The following is a 20,265-nucleotide window of genomic DNA, read 5'->3' on the forward strand; positions in this document are numbered from 1 at the left end:
AACCATAACAAGTTCAAAACCACAAAAATCCAAACCAAATAAAATTAAAATAAAAACTAAATAGGAAATCAATCGTCATCTTCTTCATCACGTGCTCCACTTGTACCGGCTCCATTTCCCCCTTGACCTCGATACTCACTCCACCTGGGGGAAATTGGGTAATGATACCCCAGGTGAGGAGGTTGCTCCACATGCAAATGTTGTACTAGATTTTCTACAGTCCCTCCAATCCAATTGACACTTAACGAAAGCTGATCGAAATACCCGGCCATATCACCCCCAAAGTTGGGTCCGCTAATGGGTGCTTGTTGGTGCACCGGTTGTCCTCGTTCACCGCACCCTCTCACATTCCTTCGCCTTGTCCATGGTTGTGGCTGCTGCTCGGGTTGTTCACCCGACTGATCACCACCCTCATCATCTGATGCCAAAACACCCCAGTGAGACCCATAATTCCTAACAACCCTCATTGTCTCCAAGTATCCCATTGTAAACTCATTACCCTCCATGCAAGTCAACGAGCGGGTAATGGCGGGAACGATTAAGCCATAAGAACGGGCCAGTCAAGTGATGAAATGGCCCCCACAGATAGGGCTTCCGGGGCGGGAACTCGTAGCAGAATCCGCCAAGTAGCGGGCCAAAAAATAAGGAATGTTGCAACACACACCCGACTGTAAGATGCACCATAAAAAGAACAGATTTTGCTTCGTGACCTTATCCCCATGGCGTTTATGATTGATGGAGAAAGTAATGAATCGGTGTATCAAACGGTGAATGGGGGATCTGATGCTGCTTTCGGGTGATACTCCGGAATTGAATATTCCGGATGCAATGTTGTTCCACAATTTGATCCCCGAGGCCCCATTTTCATAGTCTCGAGCCGCCTCCCTCAAAAAAATAGTAAATTCTGGAGTCATAGCTTCCTGGGCCGTGTATAACCCCATCCTCCAGGAAAACTCAATCAAGCTGCACTCACAATATTCACCCCCAAGTCCAAAAACTGAGGCTTGCGGGAATGTAGGGTCGTGGACATTCTCATGGAATACCACCGTGCAAAGAATTCCACACACAATTCCTTATATACCCTTTCTTGGATACCGAATAGATTAAGCCAGCCCTTGCAAGTGAACGAAAACCCATTTCCCAAAAATATTTTTGTGAGAAATGGAGACAGCCTATCAAAGATTCCGACCTCCCTCAACCTTGCCCAATTGATTGTAGGGGCAACAGCAAATTCCCTGTTGTACAACCACCCTAGCCTGTTGTTTCAACGTGTGAAAATGTCTCGTGGCAAGGTGGTTGGAAAAGCGTAAAATGGGTGCAAACGTGCCACCCCTGTCAGAACTTCTCTTCTAGGAGCCATTTCTGCAAAAATAAACATAAGAGAAAACCAACAAAAACATCCCAAAAGATTAGTATTAAACAGAAGTTGAAACTACAAGTGCTCAGGATTCACGTCGTGAGTTCCTACGAATTTACGTCGTGAGTTCGTAATCGAAGTCAGAATCGGTCAAGGCAGAAATCAAATCGGGCCAACAATGTCAATGGGGTTTACTCCTAGGGCGATTTCAAACTCATTACAAACACATGCAGCAAGAAATTCACAAGTTTAGGGTATCGATTTTTAATATCAAGTAGAATGCAAACCCTAACCCCTAAATCTAGTAAATAAATTAGCAATAAACAATAAAAGGATGGTCAAATTACCTAAAATGGTGAATCACGTAAGCACAGGAAGAAAATGGGAGGAATGTCGGCCGCAATTGCGAAAATGGGGACCAGAGGGAACACGTTCACTTCGTGGGAGATAAAGAAATGAACTAGGTCAAATGGGTTCTGTCTTTAAGTTGTGGTCCCGTATTGTTCAAAATTCACGTCGTGAATTGTTACCTGTTCACGTCGTGAGTCCGATCTGGGCTATAGAATTGGGCCATTTAATTATATAGGACTGCAACATGGAGTGGGCTAGACTACTATTGTCCGTTTCAACCTGGACTCACGTCGTGAATCATAATGATTCACGTTGTGAATACTGTCTGATCATTAATTATAAACTCCAAATTTGTCTATTAACTAGAATTTTTAATTATGACCACTGAATTTTTAGGGACCCCACACTCAGTGTTATGTTATGTATAAAGTGATTTGGATGATATGATCAATTTCCCTAAAACTAAAAACGCAAAAACTAAAAAGAAAAAAAACGCAAACCAAACTCGGGTTGCCTCCCGAGAAGCGCTTCTTTTTTAGGAGTCTTGAGCTGGACTCCGTGCCTCCTACGTTGAATCATCAGAGGAGTCCACCACCTGAATCTTTTGCTCCTTGAAACGTCTCTTGTAAGATTGAACTCGACGAATATACGCCTTTTTAGAATTCTCGTTTTTAGCCTTGACTTCGTCTCCATCGAGCTTGCGTTTTATCCCTTTAGTCTCTAAATTGTCTTCACATTTAAGCTCCATAGTATCCTTTTCTTCCTTCACCACTGGACTAGTCACCTTTGATGTAACTTATTCTTCATCACTCGACATTTCATCACTTTCCTCACTTATCAAAGATGTTGGTTTTGTATAGGCAATGACTTCAACGAAAAACGGAACGGATGCTCTTGGTTTGGTGCGTTTGACTTGTTGAATTGTTTTGATTTCTTCTTCCATAAGCTTCTCTAATTCTGCAAGCTCATCATCATCTTCATCAATGTTGAACACTTCACCTTTAACATCATATCCTTAAAATCCATCTTGTATTCCAAAATCTTCCTTATCATCACCAACCCTCAATGTAAGCTTAGATTCACGAACATCAACTAGAGCGCCAACAATATTTAGTAAAGGGCGACCAAGAATGATTGGGATATTTGCATCCTTTTTCATATCCATAATTACAAGATCAACTGGGAAAACAAACTTCACAATTTTAACCAGGATGTCTTCTATAATTCCTCTTGGATGCGTCACCGAACGATTGGCCATGTGGATGGTCATTTTTGTTGCCTTCATTTTCTGAATATTTAGCTTTTGGTAGAACGAAAAAGGCATCAAATTTATGCTAGCCCCGAAATCGGCTAAAGCATAAGTCTTCAAATTGTTACCAAACTCACATGGAAGAGTGAGGCGTCCGGGATCTCCCATCTTCTTAGGTAACTCTCCCAATACAGCTCTTGAGCTTTGCTTACTAAGAATGACCTGAGAATTTTTCTTTAACTCATGTCGAGTATCTATTAAATCTTGTAGGAACTTCGTGTATTTTGGAATTTTTGAAAGTGAATAAACAAAAGGAGTATTAATAGGAATACCCTTTATTTGTTGAACAAACTCCAAATGTTCCCTTGCCAGTGGACTAAGACTAGCTCGGGACGGGAATGGCAAAGGCGGATTATAAGCTGGAACAGATATGGAATTTTTCTGTTCAGACCGGGTCCACGACGTGAGCATAGCGGGCTCACGACGTGAACTGGGTATTCCAGCAGATTCTTCATTTTCTAGTTTCGGCTTCTTCGGCTTTGGATCGGGTTGCGTTGGTTCCACTTCTAATGCCTCAAAAAATTCAGAGATTGCCTCTTCTTCAGTATCAATAGCCATAACATGAGGTTGAGCTTTCTTTTCGGGAAGTTGTGAAGATAATTTATTAGTCACCAAAGTAGTGAGTTGACCGACTTGGACTTCTAGATTATTGATTGATGCTTGATGATTCTTTAATGAAGCTTACTGGTCAATCATCATTTTGTGCTGTTCTTTCACCATGTTCATGTGTTCCTTTAGTACTGCATCAGTATCATCATGTATTCTTTCGGATGCTTCCATAAATGGGGTCAACATGTTTTCCAAGTCTACTTTCTTTTCGGCTGGTGGTTGCTCTTTTTGATAGAAGCCTCGCCCTGTCTGCTTATATTTTTCTTCTTTTTGCCTCTTGTACTCATCATAAGGCAACCACTCTTTCTTTGGTTTTCTCCAGTCTTCGTCATACTTGTCCCCACTTGAGTAGCAAACTTGAGCCTTCTTGTTCCCATGTTCATCCAAATGGCAATCCTTAGTCAAGTGTGGCCCACTACACCTTTCACATCCAACCCTTATTGCATGAATTGATTGGTCCATTTGGGTCAATCTCCGGTCCATAGTATTCAACATCGCCATCATAGCAGCTATCTCTTCAGATTGTGCACCCCCACTGCCTTTTACTCCATCTTGTCTTGGGTTATGGTACTCTCGAGAGTGTCTTGCGAATTCTTCAATTAACTCCTTGACCTCCCTTGGATTCTTCTTTGTCAATGGCCCTTGAGAGTCAAGGAGTTGTCTTGTCATAACATTGACTCCATCATAGAAAATAGACATCTCTTGTTGGATGTTTAGGTCATGTTGAGGACAATTTCTTAATAACCCTTTATAGCGCTCCCAAGCTTCGTATAATGACTCCCCCGGTTGTTGCTCAAAGTTGGCTATTGCCTTCATGAGTTTAGCTATCTTGGAAGGTGGGGAAAACTGATCTAGAAATTTCTCACACATTTGAGCCCAAGTAGTAATTGTACTAGGAAGAAGTGCTTTCAACCAGTCTTTTGCAGCTCCTTTGAAAGTGACTGGTAGCATCCTTAGTAAGATGGTGTATCTGTTAACATTCGGGACATTGAAATAGTCATCAATGCCGTTGACTTCATCTAGATGCTTAAATGTATCCTCACGATCTTTCCCATAAAATGGAATATCCTTTAGTGCAGTGAGGATATGTCCCTTCAGCTCGAATGTGGCAGTGACAGGTATCGCTGGTTGTACTAAACCTGGACCAACATCTTCACGAATTCGCTTCTTGTAAGCTCCCATTGACATTTCTTCAATGTTTTCCATCTCGTTTCTTGGCTCGTTCTCGGGTTCACTCGTATAAAGTCCAAACTCAGTCTCGGAGTCGTACTCGGATTCGGCTGGGAAAGGTATTTGATGTATGCTCTCAACTTTGCTCTTGTCCTTTGAAGATGAACTGGACTCTCCCGTTTTCTTCCCCGACTTCTTTGAGAACACTGACTTGAGTTCATTTTTAATGCACTAGTTTTTTATTTATAATTCCTATTTTATCGCATCTAAACCACACCTTACAGGCAGTGAACCCGATCGAGTATAGTATAGCTTTGATAAGCAAGGGTGTCGAACTCAATGGGAACGGCAGTGAATTAGTTTAAAATGTTTGATTATAGGTTACACAAAACACACAAAAGCAGTAAAGAAAGGGTTTATTACATCTCAAACGAACAACTAAATAGCAAATCTCGATAAACTGACAGAAAGACAAATCTCTTTAGGTACTTTGGTTTTGACAGATTACATCTTAAAATCATAGATAATTGCACACACAGATTTATTTATTCATGTTCACTGATTTCTAAAATGATTAGGTTCATGTTCACTATTACTAATCCTTTAGCAAACAATTCAATTCAAGCAGTGATCAATTGATTAAACTAACATGTTTCCTAGTGTTCAGTTCGTATCAAGCAAGACTTGTAATAATAGTTAATTAAATTTGTCAATTCAATCAACTTATATGTGATTGGTCGTCACATATACTCACACATTAATTTACTTATTTTCCTAGTTAACCTTAGTTTCATGTTCACTATTCCTAGGCATATAATCTTGATGGTCATCAAAATCATAAGAGGCAAGCAATCAAGCAAATGTTCATACAACTCAATATACTTAATAATTAACAGAAAATAATTGTCATTAACACATGAGGATCTTTTAACAAGCTCAACAAGATAAATTAAACACGAATAAAACAATCCAATATGGCAATTAATCCACAAATCAAGGGTTCATCTAATCATGAACACAAAGCAAATGGTTTAAACACCAAAATCAGAAAGTAAAAACATAGTAGTATCACAATGGAATTCTAAACATGGTCACGATAACAAACCATGTGATTACCGACACGAATCCGCTCTCTAATCCTTCAAATTTTCGCACCTGTCAGCTTAACGGCCTTCCGACCGCCTTCTAGACCCTCAAAACGGCAGTTATGAACTTTTCTTGTCGCCCAAGTCGAAGTGGAATATCATAGATTATGAAAAAATGGTAGAATGATATGGGGTATTTATATTTGAATGGAGATGGAATTAATATGGAATATTAGAGTTGGATTAGAATAAGGAAACTAATGGTGGCTTAGGGATTAAGCAAATAAAAATAAGGTAAGTGGTGCTTGGGGAATAAGTAACTTGGAGGGAATTTCCGTCCAGCTTTTATGCTTCATCTTCAAGGCCGATTTTGGATAAGATAAATGCCGAATTAGCAAAAAGGCCCTCTCATAAGTCGTAGGAAATTTCGTCTAGTTTTCAGAACAATTTAAATCTCATCAATTAGACTTATGAGTCATCAGATATACCCGAAACACTGAAGATGGGTCAATCTGCCAGCAATATCCTTTTTGCATCTTTTCAGCTCCATTCTCTTTCTTTTGCATTCCAGCTCCCATTTTAACTGTAATTCAATATTTCAAAGCATATTAAGTATCTTTTAGTTCTAAATAACATAAAAACATAGTATAAAATAATAAGAAAACATCATAAGTATATGCATAAAATAGACGTTATCAAACTACCCCACACTAGCCTTTTGCTTGCCCTCAAGCAAAACTGATTTTATTATCTCACCAATATCGCATAGAATAATCCATTGCAAACACAGCCATTATCCCAAGACCGCAATGCATGTATTTGTGTCTACAATTCGTAATAACTTCCCACTCCTAAATACTCACAATCTTTATGAACCTTCACCCTTTAGCTTATACGACATTCATTTTTTCAACCCTCCGAATCAATCCTCAGAAATCTTTCTTTACCTCAATGTATTTTTGGTTAAACTACCAAGCATACATAAAATCTAGAAAGAATTACACTTTGATACCACAATGGAGCTCTTGGAATTCATCTCTTCTTTGATATTTGCTTTGATTTCTTTGAATTCACCACCTTTTTGTTTGATTTTTGGTATCTTCAACTTTTTGATTTCTTTAGAATTTTGATCTTTGGATTTCATACTTGACTTCTCCAAAATTCTTTCAACTTTTTGGTAATTTCTCTCTCTCTTTTTATATATATCTCACTTTTTTCGCTCATATCCTACATGCTTAAGCAAGGAGCTTAACTTCAACCTTTATTGGTTTACATATTAGTCCAAGTGCAATGACTACATAAGCTTTCCTGGATAGATTTCAGGTTTAGGATGCAAAACATATTATGCCATATAAACTACCAGATTACCTTTCATACATCATAATTTTCACTAGGAAATGGGAAGCCACAAATACACTATAACATGTGTTGGCTCAGGTAAACATTTGGGTTCTCATCGGATCATCCCATACAATATTAGCAAAATTTCAAATTATCACTAGATTTTCCTAAATAAAACTATTATTTCAAGTTTTTAAAATTTTAAATTTTCCTAATCAAGCAATTTTTAGTTTTCCAATTTAAATTCCTTTTTTGACCCCCTACCCCACACTTATTTCATACAATGCCCTCATTGTATGCATAAAACTAATTAAGCACATAAAAGCAGTAAAAAGAGGAGAAAAAGGAACAGACTCCCCTGGGGTAGTAGTGGCGAGATCGAATGGGGCTGCTAAAAGTTGCTCCATAAATTTGTTGGAAGACTGGAAACTAGAACTTCTGCTTCTGAATGTGCCAGAAAATAAAATCAAGAACACCGAATTCTGAAATGTGGTGCAAAAGATTGCAAACTAATGCAATGTATAGTAACCATGACATGGGAAAGTGTCGACCACGTCGTGACAGCCGGGACAATAATTCTGCTTCGCGTCCAAATAAAACTCCATGGCATGGGAACAGCTCATCCATGTCATAGGAATCAATGTATAGTTAGAAACGCTACTCTTTGAAAATAATAATCTCTCACGAAATCAACGAGCACCCTACACTTATTGAAATTCATGGCTCTCGATTGTCAACTTCAAACTCTCTCACGACTTTTTTCGCTTGACAAATCAGCATTAGACCCCAAGTGTTGAAATTTCTAAAAGCATCCGAAGGGCAAAAATTCTGCAAAGATCTGAAACATCAAGAGCATCAACATGGAAAACATAATTTAAACAAACTAAAAATAAAATAAAAAGTTACTAAAATAACTAAAAGAAATAGCAAACCAAAATAACTAAAAAGGATATCACAATCACTCGTCTTCGTCGAAATCAAGCTACAATTGTTGATTAAATCCATTGCATGCAAGAAGTGGTTTGTGAAAACAAAAACTTTCGGGACCTGTCAGACTATTTACTTTGTTTTCTTGGCACCATTAACTAAAAAGTAGAACAAGAGTTGACCAAACTATTAAAGAACAGCAAGAGCTCGGTCTTCCACTTAACCACCACGATACGCCTTGCTATACTACGCCTCATGGATTGAGTCGAATAAATCACCAAAGTAGTAGACTAAACAAGTCAAGAATTCCCAAATCGTTTGCAATCTCGAAACCCATGCAAAACGTAAAACCAAGCAATGCATATTATCACGAATTCCTGCACATAAAAACAAAAACCTTCCCGACAAGTGACATGATATCAACGAAAATAAAAATAAACATAAAATAAAACCAAAAATTAAAAACAAATAACGAATAATTAAACAAACTAAATTAATTGAAAACCGTCCCCCGACAACGGCGCCAAAAACTTGATGTGTATTTTTAATGCACTAGTTTTTTATTTATAATTCCTATTTTATCGCATCTAAACCACCCCTTACAGGAAGTGAACCCGATCGAGTATAGTATAGCTTTGATAAGCAAGGGTGTCGAACTCAAGGGGAACGGTAGTGAATTAATTTAAAATGTTTGATTATAGGTTACACAAAACACACAAAAGCAGTAAAGAAAGGGTTTATTACATCTCAAACGAACAACTAAATAGCAAATCTCGATAAACTGACAGGAAGACAAATCTCTTTAGGTACTTTGGTTTTGACAGATTACATCTTAAAATCATAGATAATTGCACACACAGATTTATTTATTCATGTTCACCGATTTTTAAAATGATTAGGTTCATGTTCACTATTACTAATCCTTTAGCAAACAATTCAATTCAAGCAGTGATCAATTGATTAAACTAACATGTTTCCTAGTGTTCAGTTCGTATCAAGCAAGACTTGTAATAATAGTTAATTAAATTACTAATTCACTTAACCTCTTGTCGTTGTAGTATAGTGGTAAGTATTCCCGCCTGTCACGCGGGTGACCCGGGTTCGATCCCCGGCAACGGCGCCAAAAACTTGATGTGCACAAAAGTACCCACTAATTTTATAATTTATAACCTAACTAACTTAACTAACTAAAATGCACCTAGGCAGTGTACCTAGTCGAATTATAGAATAGTTGGGTAAGTTGGGTGTCGATCACAAGGAACGGTGTTAACTAATTAATCTACTTACTACTAAATTAACCTAATTATTAACAACTTAAAAGGGTTTTATCTGATTTTACAAGATCAGACGAACTTTACTCAAATTCAATCAATTACTAAAAACACTCCTGTTTAGTTTGAATCCACTTCTTCCTTATGGTTAACTAACAATTATGGATTATCAAGTTGGCCACCAAATATTATATTATTAGCAATTTAAGTCCAAATTTACTAATATTTAACTAATTCATGTAAAACTATGCAGGGTCACACACAATCAAACACAGAACCAGTTATAGATTATAGGTATGCTATGTAAGATTTATTATGCAAACACCATTATGGTCATAATTTATGTTCTCTAGCACAGCTAAATTTATTTACTTTAATTACTATCTAAGATTTTGGTCGATCCTAGCTCTAGCAATTTAGTGTTCACTAATTCACTAGGTTAACAAGTTCATGCAGTTTAATGTTCACTAACTACACATAACATGAATTCAAGCAACTAAAGAAACAAATATTAACATGCTAGGTAGTAACAAATCGAACACAAGCAAATTACCAACTAACACATCCAATAGTCATTAAACTAAACCATATGTCAGAAGCTTCATCTAGCTAAACAAGAGTTGCTAGATTCATCTACTCATAGTAGCAAGTAAACAAACACAAATCAAAGTATAAAACATGTTCAAGTATCAGCAATTAAACTAATTATGAACCTCTACTCTTTTGGTGTTGAAAACCTTTTTCCAAGACTTTTCTTTTGCTGAAATTCGTCTTCTGGAACCCTTTTCTCTCGCCAAAAGTCCTCCCAGTCGTAATGAGCAAGAGAATTTATAATTTCTCTTTTTTTCGAGGTCACGTCGTGAACCATAAGGATTCACGTCGTGAATGCGAGTTTTCCGTATTCGACAAGGACTCTTTCACTCGGATGCATATCTTCTAGAATACTCTGCTCACGTCGTGAATCATGAACTATTCACGTCGTGAGTACGTTTTTTGCTGAGTTTTCATCCTTCTTCCCTTCAAGCCTCCAAAGTTCCAAATATTGTCAGTTTCAGTCCCTATCTTCGAGAATGCTTCTATTTTGGCTGCAAATAACAATTTATCATTATAAGTACCATTATTCTATGCAAATAACCAAAATATTAATAAAAATGTAGATCAATATTGCCTAAAAATATGTATAAATATGGCAATATCAGTACCCACAACCAATAAAGGAGTTGTGTTGTTTCCTATAAAATAAGAATGAATGACATTCATAGAAATATTTGATAGTGTGCGGTTATGTTTATTTTTTGTACGAAGGTATTAGTATGTAACCTAAAAATCGTCGTAATTGCATGTAAAATCCTATTATGCAATAAGATCCTCTTTTCATGCGTATACATTAGTACATTACTATACAACGTTGTGTTTATCATGATCTTATCCTTTTTTGGTTGTGCTATGAGACCACTTATGGTGGGCACAATCAGTAGTACTACGATGAGAATGTCGAAGGTCATTAGATATGACAAACATGAGTTTCTTCAAAGTCAAAAGGAGCAACAAGCTCATGTAGACAAAGCCAACTTAGACTTCGACTAGTTACGAACATCAGAAGATGGTGGGTTAAATGCAAGTGGGGGAGAACTGAACCTTAATGAGAAAGTAAGAAAAGTGGTTCAAATTTCCATTACGACATCAAGGTCCAGGAAAGTAGCAGCACAAGTAGGCGAAGATTGTTAGTTTCGTTTTCGTGACAGAAGAATGAAGTCTTTTATTAGATTACCCATAGGCTATTAATTTTGTTGCTTCTCAAGGAAAGGTTGATCTTTCCTCCTAATCGATTGATAAGGTTTAGGAAGTAGCCTAATTCCTAGGTGCGGCTCATATAGCCAAAAGAACCCTCTAGGTTCGTACCTTCCTGGATGAAGGATATATCCTCGTAGTAGAGGATCAAGAATTCAATAGATGGTATAGTTGCCATATGGAGAGCATCAGGTACTCGAGGAATACATCAAACTTAGAAATCTTAGGTAAGCTCATAGTAAGAACCTAGTTTCCCTATGCCAAAAGGCAGAAACCGTAGGTTCGATATCAAGGAGAAAGCGTTTCCGTATTACGAACGTTCAAGTCATCGTCTAAAATGCGTATAGAGACGCCTAGAATATGATCATTCGGGATGGACATGTCGATTAAGAGAAGCAATATTGCTATCCAAGGATTGCAGATGTATCAACAATTTATATAATAGGATTGATAGATCAAGTTGTTGATCCGGTTCGACCAAAAGGTCTTGATGTTGTCAGTAGCAGTTAAGATTAACAAAGAGTCCCTAACATAAACTAACAAGAGTTCAATTTTAGGAGTGACTCAGAGTTAAAACTACATAAGAAGTAGTAGTTATTAGAGATTAATTTGTAAAGACGTCTCTTCAGATGCCAATAAAATACAAACTTGCAAGGAAAATATTTCAGGATTTCCTAAGAGGACTAGAATTGCAATAAGGCGGTAGAATATTGTCGAGGAGTTGTTCAAATTGAAAAGATGAAAGGTTTCGGTTGGTGATAGAGAACACAAAAGGATGGTAAGCAGTTAGTATAAATTCCTAGACAAGTTCATTTAGTTAAGAGTCACAAGTGCAACTGCATATGCATCATTGGTCATTCAGGGTGAGCTACATATTTGGTTTAGTATTCCTTAAGATAACAAGCGTAAGAATTAATATAAAACTAGGATCAAGGTTCAACATTCGTAGGATAATTTAGGACGACGAATAGACTTTAGTGTTTCAATGGCATAGGTCGATTGTAGTCTCGAAAGTTTAAATAGCAAAAGATTTGTTATGATGAGTAGATACCAAGGAAGGATGAAGATTGAGTTCATTTAAGGACAAACGGATAATGGTTGTGAGTCTTTAAGACCACCAAAGGTTTGATTGCGAGTCTTCAGGCCCGATGAGGATGATAAAAAGAGCGGTCTAGTATCGTAATCCCAGTAGTTGGGTAGTGTCACGACGTATCGTAAGCATACATAAGGACAAAAAATAGTTGTGACCTGATATAAGAAGAGAGTTAGAACCTTGCAAGAAGGTTATCAGTGACCTAGTGTTCGGTAAAACCTAGTAGGTTGAAAGATAAGCAAGCCTTTTAATAAGTCCGTCACCAATACTCTTAGAGTATTGGTTCCAGTGTTTTCAACCTAGTAAACCCGTTATGGTAATTTTGGTTAGAATTCATGATGTTGGAACACCTGAACTAAGTAAAGAAACCACTTATAATCTAAGATCGTAAGTGTTCTAAGGGTACGTCATAGAAAATGTCATAAGACACAAAGTCATAACAATACACTGTAAGACTTTTTCTTAAAGGCACGTTCCAAAAAAGTAGATTCCGTTAGAATATCGTAGATGAATTCCCCTAGTTAATCACTTCATAATGAGTCAACCGTGTCAAAATTTCATGTCTGAAGACGATTTCCAGACATAAAAAAATCAGATTCTGGAAGTCCAGGTCGACGAGATCCCGGTTTTGGAAGACTTCGCGATTAGATCAGAAGTACGTCTAAGATAGAAAATGAAGTGTCTTAGACATATAAATGCGACAATGTCGACTAGATCACGAGTTAATAACTCCGATAAGATAAAGTTTAGGTGCGCTAGGAGCAAGATACCGTGGAAGAAATCTTTGTAATTGGGGGAGAGTTGTAACACCCTATTTTTACCGTTCAATAGGATTCAATATAAACAAATGTTTATAAAATTTGAAGTAGAAATATATTACTCTTTAGCCCAAGAAATCGTCATACACAGGTTGGAAACATACATATGATTTCCGTAGATATGTAGAACGCCCCAATTCGACTTCATATGAAGAAGTTATGCTTCTTCGAAGTTTCACGATTTAACAGACGCGACTCTGCGTATCGTAAAAAGTGATATTTTGATAAATCACTTTTTAGCCTAGGAGATCTAAACAAGATTCATAGTAGTCGTTAAACCGAGAGCATGCATATAAAGAACATCGTAATCTGATTTCGTGAGAGGAAGCTATGATTTTTCGAAGTTTCAGTGTAGCAGTGTGGGCCTAGAAATCGAATTCAAATCGGTTGATTATTAGCTGAAACAATATAAATGAGAATTGAAGATCTCATAAATATAAACCGGTCAATATAAAGACTGTCAAAACGGAGTCCGTATGTAGGAGTTATACTTTCTGCAGCGATTCCTAACAACATAAGCCTATCAAAAATATAAATTTTTGATAGAGTGAGAATTAGCTGTTAAGGTCTAAAAGAAAGTTGTAGAGCTTTCCGGGTATATAAATAATGTCAAAAACAGAAATCGTATGAAGAAGTTACAACATTTTGAAAATCTGGAAAATCGCACACACGAAGTACGCGACACACATGATGAGGTTGCACCACTAGAGAGCGCCACATGGCCATGTCGGGATAGCCCATTTCTTCTGAGACATTGTGACATGGCTCCACAAGGTTGTGACACATGGCACCATAGGAAGGTAACACATGACACCTTCTAGAAGAGGCATATGTGGACCACCGATATTGCGACACGTGACACGAGCCGGGGAGAGCGACGTCGCAGAAGCGCGTCACACGCACCCCAAATGCATGTGGCACACCTGGAAAAATCGCCTATAAATCGTCCCTGTCATATAAGATCCTCACATCCAGCCCCTTGTGTCTCTCTCTTTCTCTCTCTTGATTCTCCCTCCTGTAGCCCCTTTTTCCTTGAGTTTCCAGCATGCGGCGAAGCCCTGTAACACCCTTGAGTGCTCAGCTAGTTGTAGCCTTCAAGTAGGCGGTCCCGAGTTAGTTTTATGGTTTATCAATAGTACTCTGTAAGTGAGCTACACTAACTCTGCCTATGTGTAATTTATAATTATAGTTATATGTAGTTACTAAGAACATATAATTAAGGTTTATCAATAATTCAAAGTCGTTATACTTATCGATCTACTTACGGGAGAGGTGACTAGAATGGGCATGTTGGCTTGGTTGTTGGATTTCAGAAAGGCTATATGTCGAAATGGTCCTGCCTACCAACTATCTTGCCTGGCTGATCCTTATTTGATAGAACTCTTGGTATTCATTGGAATTACTGAATGTTAGGAAGTAAAGCGGATAACTAGCAAAACTATATGCACACAAGACACAGTATTTACATGGTTCAGTCAAGGTGACCTACATCCACAGGAAGGAGGGGAGTATTCTTTTATTTCAGAGCTCTCAAATAGAGGTTACAAGTACATTTACATAGAGATTCGTTTGTCACTCTAGACTTCAAGATACAAAATGACCTAACATGCATCCCTATTTATACTTGAGGGATCAGACCTAAAACCCTAATGGGCCAAGCCCATTGGCCCATAGGCCCATGAAAGGTGGAAACTAAACATATTCCGCCATGCAACATCTTTTGGAACAATCATCCATGTCATACAACCCATGAGCATCATCAACACACATGATGGAGCACCTTGTGCCATAATGGAGCATCATGATGTATAAGTGGCACCTCTTGAACACTAATGGCCCAACATCCAGCATGGTGGCCCAAAATAGTGTAATACTTGAGCAATACCAACTTCAAAGCATCCTTGAACGATCTTGGGCATCATATAGGACTTCATAGCATACTTGGCTCATCAAGGACCAAGATAGTCCATCTTGCACCATGATGACACAACAAGAATATGGATGGCGCAAGAGGCTTCAAGTGTGGCACCAGAACTTCTAGGTTGGAGCAACATCACCATATTGGCACAACAATAACATGCATGGCGCAACAAGGCCATGCTTGGCGCAACATCATACTCTATGGCGCAACAGAAGTACCCCATGGTGCAAGATGGATACCCCATGGCGCAAGAGGGATCCTTATGGAGCAAGAGGGAGTAGCTTGGTGCAAGAAGGAGTAACCTTGGCACAACATCATCCTTCTTGGCCCAACCCTTCAACAGATGGCGCAACAAGGTCCCTTTATTGCTCCATATCACTCCTAAGTGCTCCAAATGTAACATCCCAGGTTTTCAGGTATTTTCAAATCCTTCCCTTGGTATTTTAATATGTCATTTTGGGTCCTTGATGTTGGTTGGAATTAGCCCTAAGAAGCCCTAGTGGAAAATTGGTAATTCTTGGGAGCTTGAATTGTACACTGGGCGTACATGTGGGTATGCTAAGCGTACTAGGGCACGCCCTAGTACGCTGGGTGTACACATATGTATATAGGGCGTACACGTGTCTGGGTGAAACCCTAATTTTTAGGGTTTGAGGAGTATTTAAGCACCATTATGAGTCATTTTGACCCACTCTTTCAGCCTCCAAGTCCTTTAGCCATTTTGAGAGAACCCTAACACCATAAGTGAGCATTTTGAGCTTATAGTGTGATCTTTGTATGCCAAAAGGAGAAGATAGTGCATCAAAGGAGTCAAGGAAGGAAGCAAACTTGTAGATATGAGATTATCATCTTCTTGGGGAGCTCCAGAAGGTATAAAGCTTCTACCTTTATGCTTGGATTGTTTAGATCTTGTTTTGGTAGCTTTTTGGTATTCTTCTTGTCCCAAGAGTCCCAATATTGTGCATGCTTTGTTTTAAACGTGATGGGATGTCCTTTCAGACCCTATGATGGGTCCTAAGGCATAAAAATGAGGTCCTTTGAGCTAGTTTGGTCCCTTGTTCTTTGTAGGAGGTCTTAATGGATTAAGACCATGTATTAAGCCCTTTTTGGACGACCAAAGTCTTAAAGTTTGAGAATTTATGGTTCTAGAGTACTTTTGAGTCATGGATCTGAAGTTTGAACTTAGGTGCTTAATCCATTTAGCACTTATGAGGATTTTAAAACTTGCGAGGGTATGCCCCGCGTAAGTGATGTACGCCTTGCATACTGAGTCAACCACCCCGATGGTGGTCAATGCGAGGCGAAGTACGCCCAGTATACCGAAGGGGTACGCCCCGCGTATGCCTTCTATTTGGGTTTCAGACTTTGGGCTTCGGGTATTGGGCCATATGTTGGGCTTTGATACTTGGGCCCTAATGGACCATCTGGATAAATGTGTTTTAGGATAAATAGAGGATCAGACCTTTGGATAAGGCCTAATAAGGGGTTTGGGACCAATTTGGAAAATTGGACCAATCATGGGCCTTGAAGTAAATTGGGCCTTTTGGATCAAAGATTTGGACTTGTGCCTTGGCCCATTTAGGGATGGGGTAAAGTAGACATTTACCCTAGGTATGGATCCTTAATCAAGAATGGTACCCCATTTATAATTGGGTGTTTGTTTACTGTGATAGTTCAGGATTTTCCGTGGGTCAGCAGTCAGGGATTTAAGTGCAGTTTGACATTTGAGAGGTGAGTCTTCCTCACAATACTTTCGGGTCGAAGGCACCAAGGCCGACCCTTTGTATTGTTATCCTGATTATCGTATGATTGAGTACTGTAGTGATCTACTAGATCTGAATCCTGGTAGATAGGATGATGCTATACTTATTGATTTGTATGATCTGTGCTTGACTGTTGATTGATTATATGTTTATGAGTATGTATATGTCGACATGTGTGTGATTGGGTTGAGGCGGTCCTGCTTTGTGCTGAAGGCCAACAAACCCAGGGTGGCCCAGATAGACTGAAGGCCTGCAAGGCGGACCAGTCAGGCCGAAGGCCCGGAGAACGGTCCAGACAGGCTGAAGGCCCGGTGTGGCGGTCCAGACATGCTGAAGGTTCTGTATGCGTGCTGTTGTTGTGATATTTATGATTATCTATTGTGGTGGTATTTTGGGGGAAACTCACTAAGCTGTGAGCTTACAGTTTAGATTATGTTTCAGGTACCTCAGAGGATCGCGGGAAGGAGAATGCATGATCGTGCACCTCCTCATGTTTTGGTTTTACGATTTTGGAATTTCTTTTTTGTGAAACTTATTTTGAAAAGAATTTGTAAACAATGATGATTTTAGGTTGTTTAAAAAGTTTAAAATTTTCATGAACTTTTTGAATGTTACACCAAACCTCTTCCAGGTGCTCCAAACCCCCTTTTGTATGATTCGTTCCTTTGGCACTTGATCCGTTCCTTTGTCATACGATCCATTCCTTTCTCAGATGATCCGTTCCTTTTCCACATGCTCCATGAATCCCATGTGCTCCATTGATTTCCAAGTGCTCCAAATGCTCCATAAACATGATCCAAATGCTCCATGAACATGATCCAAATGATCGAGTCACATTTAACAATCTCCACCTTGACTTGAGCATCCTCTGAACTCCACCTCGAACAAGAGCTTCCTCTCCCTTCCTGCCATTCGTCCCTGAAGCGACCTACCTCCTGCGAACATCAACCAAGTCCAAGCAAAGATTGAACTTCTTTGTGGGCAACAACTTTGTCAAAATATCTGCTGGGTTGACCTTGGTATCAATCTTCAGTATTGAAAACTTGTCTCATTTCAGAATATCCCGAATGAAATTCAGCCTGACATCAATATGCTTTGTCTTCTCGTGATATACAGGGTTCTTAGCAAGAATCAAAGCACTTTGACTATCACAATACAAGACAGGTTTCTCCACCTTCAGACCAAGACTCTGAATAAGCCCTTGCAACCATATTTCCCCCTTTATTTCTTCTGTCATGGACATGTACTAAGATTCAGTTGTAGACAAAGCAATGGTATCTTGTAACGTTGACTTCCAACTGATGGTATATCCGAATAAAGTGAATATGTAGCATGTCTGTGACCTACGCTTCAACAAGTCACCACCATAATCAAAGTCAACATATCCCACCAAGTCACTCTTCGTATTAGCTCCATACACCAAGAAAACATTTTTTGTTCCCTTCAAGTATCGAAAGATCCACTTTACAGCTTCCCAATGAGTCTTCCCTGGATTGCTCATAAACCTGCTAACCACACTAATTGCATGAGCCAAATCATTTCTGGTACAGACCATAGCATACATGAGACTTCCAACAACACTTAAGTATGGAACCCTGCTCATTTACTTCCTTTCTTCATTAGAAGTGGGTATAATATTTGGACCAAGTTTAAAGTGAGTTGCTAAAGGAGTTCTAATTGGCTTGGACTGATCATAATTGAAGGATTGCAGAACTTTCTCAATGTACTTCTATTGAGAAATACACAACCACTCTGCTTTTCTATCCCTTTGTATCTCCATTCCAAGTATCTTCTTTGCTTCTACCAAATCCTTCATTTCAAACTCATTCTTTAGGGTCGCCTCCAAGTCATTTATTCCAACCATGTCCTTGGATGCGATGAGCATATCATCAACATATAACAACATATATATGTTGGAATCTGGTGACAATTCCTTTGAGTAAACACAATTGTCAAAATGGTTTCGAGTGTAGCCATTTGAGATCATGAATGAATCAAATCTATTGTACCATTGTCTTGGCGACTGCTTCAAACCATATAAGGATTTATTCAACAAACATACATGATCATTCTTAGAATCAAGGAACCCTTCTAGCTGGGAGATATAAATCTTCTCTTCTAAGTTCCGATGAAGACATGCAGTTTTCACATCAAGCTGTTCAAGCTCCATATCAAATGCACTCACCATGGCCAAAAGAACCCGAATTGTCTTGTGCTTCACGACCGGTGTGAACACTTCATGATAATCAATTCCTTCGTTCTGAGAAAACCCTTTAGCCACCAAACTTGCCTTGAACCTAGCTAGTTCAACTCCTGGTATCCCTTCCTTCTTCTTAAAGATCCGTTTGCATCCCACTAGCTTTGCTCCCTTTGGTAATGGAATAAGATCCCATGTTTCATACTTTTCTAAAGATTGCATTTCTTCATTCATGGCCATCAACCAGTCATTTTCTTCTTTACTCGCCACAGCCTCTTTATACGATTGAGGCTCCTCAGTGTCAATGTCTTCTCCAGTTGCTAAAGAAAAATCAATGGAGTCAAGTTCACTTGAATTTACACATCCCACATATCTATCAGGTTGTTTAATTACCCTTTTTGATCTTCTCTTTGCTATAGATTCAAACCCATCATCCTTCCCGTCATCAACACCAGTAGACGAAGATCCCATGGGTTGCTATTGGGTTTCATCTTTTCCAGGATGTTTACTGCCGCCTTGCTCTTTGTCACTTATCACAACTTTGTTTGGAGTTTGAGTTGAAAACTCCACATTTTGGCTAGCACCCTGATCTTTGTTCTCTTCTTGACTTGTATCACCTCCTCCCTAGTTACACATGGAAGATTCATCAAAGGTCACATCTCTGCTCATGATAAATTTAGGAGTTCTTCCTTTTTCTATACACCACAGTCGATAAACTTTTACTTCTGTCGCGTATCCTAAAAATATTCATTTCATTGCCCTTGGCTCAAGTTTACCATCATTCACATGAGCATATGTGGGGAATCCAAATATACGTAAACCAGAATAGTCAGAGGGTTTACCATACCATACCTCTTGAGGAGTCTTCAAGTCTATTGCAGTTGATGGTGATCTATTCACCAGATAGCAAACAGTGTTAACTACTTCCACCCAAAATTGCTTGGATAAGTTAGCAAATATTCGCATGCCCCTAGCACGTTGTATGAGTGTTTAATTCATCTTTTCTGCCACTCCATTTTGTTGTGGTGTGTGTTGTCCAGTGCGGTGCCTCACTATACCTTCTACCTTGAAAAAATTATCAAGTGGAGCATTACAGAACTCAAACCTATTGCCAGTCCTCCGAGTCCTGACCTGTTTTCTAGTCCTTTTCTCAACCATGGTATTCCAGTACTTGAACTTCCCAAACACCTCATATCTGGTCTTCATAAAGTACAACCAAACCTTCCTTGAATAGTCATCAATGAACGTCACAAAGTATGAGC

The 20,265-nt window shown here is 38.8% G+C and overlaps 2 non-coding genes across 2 annotated transcripts; both read left to right on the plus strand.

Moving 5' to 3' along the window:
* Positions 1 to 4,341: 4,341 nt before the first annotated feature.
* Positions 4,342 to 4,448, plus strand: LOC145123014 (small nucleolar RNA R71). The gene has a single exon (XR_013714895.1). It is a non-coding gene; the product is annotated as a small nucleolar RNA R71 (small nucleolar RNA).
* A 4,749-nt stretch (positions 4,449 to 9,197) lies between these two features.
* On the plus strand, positions 9,198 to 9,269 carry TRNAD-GUC (transfer RNA aspartic acid (anticodon GUC)). Its single transcript has one exon. It is a non-coding gene; the product is annotated as a tRNA-Asp (tRNA).
* The last annotated feature ends 10,996 nt before the right edge of the window (positions 9,270 to 20,265 follow it).

This window comes from Lactuca virosa, chromosome 6, assembly GCF_052849685.1.
Source record: "Lactuca virosa cultivar CGN04683 chromosome 6, Lactuca_virosa_CGN04683_v6, whole genome shotgun sequence".
NCBI lineage: Eukaryota > Viridiplantae > Streptophyta > Magnoliopsida > Asterales > Asteraceae > Lactuca > Lactuca virosa.